This window comes from Myotis davidii, unplaced genomic scaffold, assembly GCF_000327345.1.
Source record: "Myotis davidii unplaced genomic scaffold, ASM32734v1 scaffold42, whole genome shotgun sequence".
NCBI classification, from domain to species: domain Eukaryota; kingdom Metazoa; phylum Chordata; class Mammalia; order Chiroptera; family Vespertilionidae; genus Myotis; species Myotis davidii.
In genome coordinates this window covers 2505769-2514729 of record NW_006294243.1, presented here as the reverse complement: position 1 = coordinate 2514729, position 8961 = coordinate 2505769, and the positions used below count along the sequence as shown (strand labels likewise).

General features: G+C 35.2%; 1 protein-coding gene and 1 pseudogene across 2 annotated transcripts in view; one reads left to right on the top strand and one right to left on the bottom strand.

Annotated features, from left to right (window-relative positions):
* The window catches only part of CADM2 (cell adhesion molecule 2), a 1222723-nt gene that overhangs the window by 657326 nt on the left and 556436 nt on the right, over positions 1–8961 (top strand). The gene's annotated exons all lie outside the window — the stretch shown is intronic.
* Positions 7140–8961, bottom strand: part of LOC102769422 — a 5607-nt pseudogene continuing 3785 nt past the window's right edge.

Here is an 8961-nt window from a genome sequence, read left to right as displayed (position 1 = left end):
TATATATATGATTTTTGCATATAGTTCCAAGGATTGATTTTAATAGATTATACATAAGATCCCATCAAAAATTGTTAGTAATAATAGCACAAGACAAGAAATTATGCATGGTATTTAGGTGTCTTAATGGTGAGTGGTGAATTATCAGACTTAGAAACTGAGAGCCTTTATGAAGCTTCAAATTTCCTTGATATATACTTTCAATTATGAAAAAATTCTACTCTCTTTCCCCCACTCTAAAAATAAACTTCTTATTAATGTATACCTGGTTTCATCATTTTAGCATCCTCTATTTTAAATCTAATTTAAAGTAAGTTCCAGAAAGTCAAATGAAAAATGAAAATTAATCATTTAGTGAAGTAAAATGTAACTATGAACATTTAATAATATCAACTACATAGACAGGAATTTATAGGAGAATAATTTAATGTCTAAATTACTGCATTTTATTGTAAAAGTTGACTTTAGATTGCATAATCACTTCCTATATTGAGTGTATGTAATTTTATACCTATTTGAATCAATGAAAAACATGAATACCCTAACAATAAAATCCCTTCTAGAAAACACTAGAAACTTGCTAATAGGTGAAACTATCTCATAGTGAATTGCTATGTAATAGCATATTGTATAGTAACTGAGAATATGGAAATTTATTTAAATTTTTTTTCTAAAATTGTTCTAAGACCCAGGACAAGTGATCTGTAGAATATATTTTTTAATTACTCTGCATATTCAAAAAGAAAAATGTCGCCCTAACTGGTTTGGCTCAGTGGAGAGAGCAACGGCCTGCGGACTGAAAGGTCCCAGGTTCGATTCCGGTCAAGGGCATGTACCTTGGCTGCGGGCACATCCCCAGTAGGGGGTGTGCAGGAAGCAGCTGATCGATGTTTCTCTCTCTTCGATGTTTCTAACTCTCTATTCCACTCCCTTCCTCTCTGTAAAAAATCAATAAAATATATTTTTTTAAAAAAAGAAAAATGTCCTATTTTTGTGCTATTGAGCACTGTTTCCACTTTGACCCATGAAAATGATGAAAAACGAACACTCTGCAAGTCAAGATCAGGCAGGCATGGTAGGCTGGGACTTGCAACACCATCAGGCCACAGCGAGAATCAAGTAGAAGAACATGGCACCTTAAAGACTCAAAATTAGGAAAATCTACTCAGTGTATTAAAAGCTGAATGTGTTGAATTTTTGTTTTTAGTTTAGTTGAAGTAGGAATTATAAACGTTTAGTAATTTTAAGAAATCTCTGCAGCATCATTTGATAACCATCTAATTGCAATTGGAAATAACAAGAATGTTATTCAGCATACTTTCCTTTGTTTTAGTGCTGTCCTTCTGTTAGGAAGCAGGCAGACTTAATCAGTCCTCAGCTCCTGGAACATCTGTGGTTTTCTAAACAACTTTATTCTGCATAATGAATGCTGTGACTTTTAAGTGACTCGGTTTTCCTCTTTGAATTGGCTCCTAGAGAGCTTATGGCCAAACATATTTCTAATTTTTAGGGAATTAAATGTACATCCTTTGTAGTCAGGTACACCTGTGTTTGATTCCAAAATGTGCCATATCCCCACTCTGCACCTCGATTTCTTTATTATATGAAGAAGAGATATTGACTATTTCCTAGGGTAGTATTGACAATTAAATGGGACGACACTTTTAAAGCATATAAAAGAGTGCTTTGTGCGTGTAACCTCGTCGGCTGTATGATTGTGCCCATTGTAAATAAAGGCCCCTGCAGGTGTGCAGTATGCAACATGTGAGCACCATGCCTCAAATGACTCCCTTTGGTGCGTTTTTCTTTCTTTATAAGAATGTACGCAGCATCGTTATATTACATGAATTTTGAAACCAACCTTAATTCTTTTAGTAGAGCACAAGTAATAAAATAAAGAAATTAGGATTATTTTCCCTATAACTAGATTTTATATTGTTAAATGTACTTAGAGAGAAAAAAAAAAATGTATGGTTTGGTTTTCTCCTCCCTGGTAGCCATAGCGAAAATATTTCTTAGTATTGTTTTGGAGAAGAAAAAGGGGAAGGCTGTGAGCAGAGCCTTCCTTAAAGTTCGCTGTACTAATAGAGACCACATTATGAGACCACAATTCACACTGTTCAGTGGTACCAGAGTGACATAAGCAAGAAACTTTACACAGTTTAACATGTAGGAAGTGTAGGTTGCAGGGTAGAGGTAAGATAGCAGAGCAGAACAAGTAAAGATAATAGATGTCTGAAGGACATATTCTAAATTTCCTTACATATAAGACACAGATAATTTTAGTTCTTTGGGAACACTGTGAAGTCATCATAGTTTTTTTTTGTTTGTTTTAATCAAACATTTCATTTTGAGACAATTATAGATTTATGTGAAACTTTAAGATATAATAGACATTCCATCTAACCTTTACGCAGTAGTAGAAGAACATAGATAATGAAATGGTAACATCTTACAAAATCAGGGTACCATATCACCACCAGAGTACTGACATAGATACAGTCACCACAAGGATCCCTGCTATTGCCCTTCTGTAGCCATACTCTCCACCCCTCCATCCCCATTTCTCACCCCTGGCTATTACTAACAAGTGTTATCTAAATGGAATTAAATTGTATGTACCTTTTAGAATTATCTGTACTGGGTTGTTTTTTTAAAAAATATTATTCACTCTAATTACTTTGGATCTATACAAGTTATGCATATATCATTAGTTTGTTCCTTTTTTAATATGTTATGGTAAGAATAACCAATCAGCCATTGGAAGATATCTGGGTCGTCTCTAGTATTTGGCTACTATGAATAAGCTACTATGAACATGTGTACAGGTTTTTGTGGTAATATGTTTTTTTATTTCCCTGGAGTAAGTGCTCAATGGTGCACTTGCTCTCTGGTATCATAGCTGCATGTTTAGTTTTATAGGAAACTGCCAAACTGTTTCACAAAGTGGCTGTGCCATCCCGATTTCCCTCTGCAAAGCATAGGTTACCCAGGCTCTCTGAATGCTTGTTCGCATTTGGTGTTGTCAGTATTTTAGCCATTCTGTTGGGTGTATCATGTCTCCTTAGGTTTTTAGTCCTGGATGAATTGATTTATCGGTGTTTTAGAAGACACTTTTCAGTGGCAACAAAATGGGAGATAGAATGAAATGGGAGAAACTCGAGTCAGTCATATTATCTAGAAATCTTTTATATGATTTAGATCAGAGAAAAAGACCTGATCTGAGGAGGGTAGGTAATGATGGGAGGGGCTCCTACAAGAATCTTACAATCTTGTAAAAATATTATTCGGCCGAACCGGTTTGGCTCAGTGGATAAAGCGTCGGCCTGTGGACTCAAGGGTCCCAGGTTCGATTCCGGTCAAGGGCATGTGCCTTGGTTGTGGGCATGTCCTCACTGGGGGGCGTGCAGGAGGCAGCTGGTCGATGTTTCTCTCTCATCAATGTTTCTAGCTCTCTATCCCTCTCCCATCTTCTCTGTGGAAAATCAATAAAATATATTTTAAAAAAAAAATAAATAAAAGTCACCCTTTTTCAAAAAATATTATTCAATCTTTCTAGACATTTCTAGATTGGCAAAGTAAAACTGGTTGTTTGATTCAAATTCAAAGAACATTTTCTTTGCTCTCCAGTGGCAGAACAACCCTATTGTTTAGAAACACAACTTATTATATATGACTGTTATTCAGAGAACAAGTAAATAACACAAATGATTAATGATTATTCTTTAAGTTACATTGCTTTTATGAGTATAGTTTAAAAAATTTGACAGAGTAATCTGAAAACTCAGGATAGATAACTGATAAAAGATAGACTGATGTATCTTTCAGTCTATATATTTAGTTATCAATCTATCTGTCCACTAGCTATATCTAAAAATATGTTTGATTCATTTCTACTGTTAAACAATTTTAGTCCCAACAGAAACCTAAATAAACAAGGGTTAATAGTGAATACACATTCAAAAGAGGCTACCCAATATTACAAAGGAACTACTTTATAAAACCCAGATAAGACGATTATGAAAACCTAATAAATAGGAATGAATATAAAGAGCCACAAAGGAATAAAATAATATTTTAAGAAGCTGAACTAATGGGTTTCACCAAATTTAAACTATAGTAATATATTTAGCTCCAGTCTTATAGACCCACAGAGCAATTCATGTCTATATTGTAGTATTAAAGTTCTCCAAGCTCTAACATGAAATTTTTCAGGCATGTGGTATTTTTGAGAGCACAAAAATAGGTAGCATTTCTTAAAACTGATTTTGAGACTTAAATTAGAGTATAGAAAAATATGAAACCTAAAACAGTGATTGGAAATACTGTACATTATTAAGGATGGTTGTTTTATTATCTAAGGGAAAAATATAGAATTCTGGTTCTTCCATTACAGATAATATCTATTGCCACACATCTGAAAATCAATAAAACCTGTTTTGGAAGAGTAAATGATTACTTGATAATTTATCTTCTACACCATCTTGCAGTAAAAGTATTACCAAGATTGTGTGTGAATCTAGTCTGGTGTGGAGTGCTATTGGAAAGTAAGAGTTTCAGTGCACAAAAGGGAAACTTGAGTTGAGATTTTAAAGAACTACTTAAGAATCTTTTACTTTTCTACATGCATAGCAATATTAGCAGCATGATCACTGTTATTCTTATTCTCGCTAATTATGCAAAGCCCATGTTAAGTGTGGGCTTATACAGAGCTGTTGGTAGACTGCTCTAGAAATCAGAGTTTCAATCTTTGGCAGTCTGAATTTATTATTCCCTATAATTCGGTTTGTACCTTTCTGAAGTAATAATTCCACACAGAGACCTTTATTTGACATAAAGCTCTAATAAGTTTACCAATGAATCTGCAAAGTTAGAACATTAAACTAATAAATTATCTATATAAATGTACTTTCAAGATGTTAATATTTTATTCCAGGTAGTCTCATTTCATATAATTTCTTTCCTTGAAATGGCTTTCTTCAGTTAAGTTATGAAGCTTACTGAAATAGAATTATAGCCTTGAAGTGTTACACTTAAGAAGACTTTCAATATAGTTCTCTAAGCAGTTTTCTTTTCTGCTGAATTTTGTAGGCTAGAAATTTAGGAAAATGTCAACTTGGTGTTTGTGTATGTGTGTGTGTTTAAGCATTAGTGAATAAGTAAAAAGAAAATTGGGGGATAAGGACACATATATAATACCTTAATCAGTAAAGAAAAAAAGATCACTCCATCATTGTCAAAGTCAATAAAATAATAATTTCTCAATAAAAAATAACAAAATAGTGGTTTAAAAATAGTTAAAATTTATTGATATTAATAACAATTATAAATACATATTTTGTTCTATATATTTGAATAACTGTATATGGCATATTAAATTATTATATCACCTTGTAAAGTAAAATATTTTTTCTTATGTTTTATTGAGAATTCAAGTTAATGTTATTTCCCCCAAAGATGTTTGTCTTGCAATTTTTATCTTTAGTTGTTGGTAGATTATACCATACGTTAATTGAGTTTCTAGCAATGACGGGTAAGTTGATGACCATTTGGTGAAGGAGGTCTCTTTTCCAGGATATGCTGAATTTATATTAGAGTCACCAGCCCTACTAGGTTTACAGCCATGAAAGGCATGGTCCTGAGACCAGATAGGTTAGGCGTATTTTGCAAAGGCCACTCACATTGCCAAAGTTGAGGACAACTTCATAGTTTATGTTAGTTGTGCAACAAGCCAGCATATAAGAACTTTGCTTTTAAAATTTGTGTGAATATTCATGTTACAAAGCTTTATATATGAACTCACATAGCTTTTTAAATTCACTTAAGCAGACACAAACATTAAATCCATGTGCATAGTGCTCTAATGGAGTATACATAAAATGAAATGATTTTAGCAATAAAATATTTTTTATAATGCAAGCTCTTGCATGGCAATCCAAACTTATTGGTGCTGCTATATAAAACTGCACCACTTTTAGTTTACATTTGGCCACCTCTAGGTTGTTGCAAAATTAGCTTGGTCAATTTAAATACTGTGACTCCCTGTTGAATAGACACCCAAATGTTAATGCCTCCAAAGTAACAAGCCATTGCTAAATGAAACAGCAAGAGTTACTGCAATTTGGTATTGGGACCAATTCCACATGCTTAAAATCACTGCCCACATTCACACCCACCGTACTTGTCCATCATTTAACATCTTAACTAAAATGTTACACGTGGGAAACAATCACTAACAGGCAAAAATGCCAATCCTGTATATTTCATATTGCAAATGTACTTATGTCAGCAAGCAGGTGATTCGCAATGAGAAGCTACAGCTGCAGCAGCTGGAACATGATTTACAAAAATTGTTAAAACATTAAAAACTGTTTGAAAATATATACTTCTTGTTGTAGACCACCACTGTACACACAACTATAAATATTGCCCCCTATGTAAACAAAAAGGAAGCATATAATAAGAGATTTGAAAATGTGCATGTTTGCTTCCCAACTGATATTAAAGGCTATGTCTTTAATGTAAGACATTATACTGAAAGGACTATTGTATTGTAAAGACAAGATCACTGAATCCAGTTTTTTTTAAAAAAAAAAACAAACAAAAATTTATAGCTATGTTAATCAAAGCATTTTTTGTATAATACAATGGTAATGACCTTGATTTTCTAATATATATATATATATATTACAATACGCTACAACTATCAAGGAAGTGAAGTTATGTGGTTATCTGAAGTAGTGTATATAGGAGCTCTTTGGACTTCCTCTTATTATGCTGAAGTGCTCATGCTTTTAGGATTTATATTACTGTACTCTCCAATGCAAAGCACGGGGCATGTTCAAGCATATGGTACACCATTCCCACACACGTACACATTTGTGGGGGAACACGTCCCTCAGCAGTAAGCGTGGATTGCAGCTTCTGGTGTTCCCAGCTGCGTGCTCTGGGACTGTCTATAAGTAACCCTCTCTCTTGTGACTGGAAAGGGATTAGAATGTGCACACTGATGTAGTGGCTTTCGCCCGCCTCTTGGAGGGCACCACCCAGAAAGTCCGTTTAAGACGCTGGTAGGTTTGGCAGCCTTGGCAGGCTGGCACTGTTTAATTGGGCAGCAGTTCTCCAGACTTGGCTCAGAGCTACAATGCACTGAGGATATTAAGCAACTGACACAATGTCATTGCTGGGCTTCCCAGGACTGGAGTTTTTCTGCTAATTTGTTGCACGAGGACATAGAAGATCTTACTAACATTTATTTTTCATTTTGCAGAGGATTTTTAAGAATGCAGAGTTGTTCCATTGTCTTGCTAGATTTTGACCTTGTTCCTTTCCTGCAACTCTTTTGTCTGCCGCGTCACACTTATTACTAAACAGAATCACTGGAACATCATCAATGTCTGTAACTAGAAAAATCTGTCCTCTCAGACCTTGTAACTCGTTAAATGTGGACCGAGCTATGATGGAATAAACTACTGCAAAGCCCTGTCTGTTGTCCATGTAGTCCCTCGTTGCTGTAAACTGTTCCGTTCCTTCAGCATCGAGATTTCTAGCACACACTGAGCGCATCTGCTTCAACTTCAAGAATCTATTGTAGGATCATATTTTTCAACAAAAAAATCCTTGAACAAACTGTGCAGTCACAGCAGATTTTCCAAAGCCTCCTGAGCCAAGAACAACCAGCTTATCCTCACGTTTGGTGCAAACTTGTCAAAAGCTGGTTCCCCTCACACTGTCACATGCGCCTGCCTTGGTGCTCTGGCTGGTTCACAGGCATGACTTGGGGCAAGGTTTTCGCACAAAAAATATTTTAATGGAAAAGATCTCATTGCCCCAAATGGCAAAGAGTTAATTGAGACAATAGTTGTGATTTAATTCATAACCCAAATGTCAGTAACCATACAATGTAGGAAATTGTGTGAACTTAGTGATTGTGCCTTTACTATCTATAAATAATATGATATAGTGAACGTTACTGGATTAGAAATCTTTGAATTCTAATTCAGGTTATGATCTTGCATAAATATGTGATCTTGGGGGGGTATGTTTTCTTGTACACATTTTGTGCATCAAATGTAGTCGCTGGATTAGAGTTCAGATCCAAGATATCTACAATAAAACTGTGACCCTCACAGTGGCTCGCTGAGACCCTACAAGACGATCCGATCTTGTTCCTGCTTTACCCTTTTCAGAACCTCTGTGACTGTTGATGTCTAGTCATTTTATTGTACCACTCCGTATGACATTTCTACTCACAGGGACCAGGCCCCACAATCCCCACCAAATCACTGAAACCAGGTAAGAGTCTATTGTATTTTGTTCATTAGATGCAACATATGGTATGAGTGAAATCATATGGTATTTGTCTTTCTCTGACACTGCACAAGGGCTCCCTTTCTCCACATCCTCGCCAGCACTTGTTTGTTGGTTTATTGATGACAGCCATTCTGACAGGTGTGAGGTGATATCTTATGATGGCTTTAATTTGCATTTTTCTAATGATTAGTGATGGTGAGCATCTCTTCATATGTCTCTTTGTCATCTGTATGTCCTCTTTGGGGAAGTTTCTATTCAGGTCCTTTGCCCATTTTTTAATTGAATTGTTTATTTTTTATGTAGAGATTTATAAATTATTTATAAAATTTTGATATTAATCCCTTATCAGTTGTATCAGTGACAAATATGTTCTCCCATTACTGGGCAGTCTTTTCACTTCTTTCTTTTTTTAAAAAAAATATATTTTATTGATTTTTTACAGAGAGGAAAAGAGAGAGATAGAGATTTAGAAAAATCGATGAGAGAGAAACATCGGTCAGCCACCTCCTGCACATCTCCCACTGGAGATGTGCCCGCAACCCGGGCACGTGCCCTTGACTAGAATCAAACCCGGGATCCTTAAGTCTGCAGGCTGATGCTCTATCCACTGAGTCAAACCAGCTAGGACTAGATATTAAAATTCTTTAC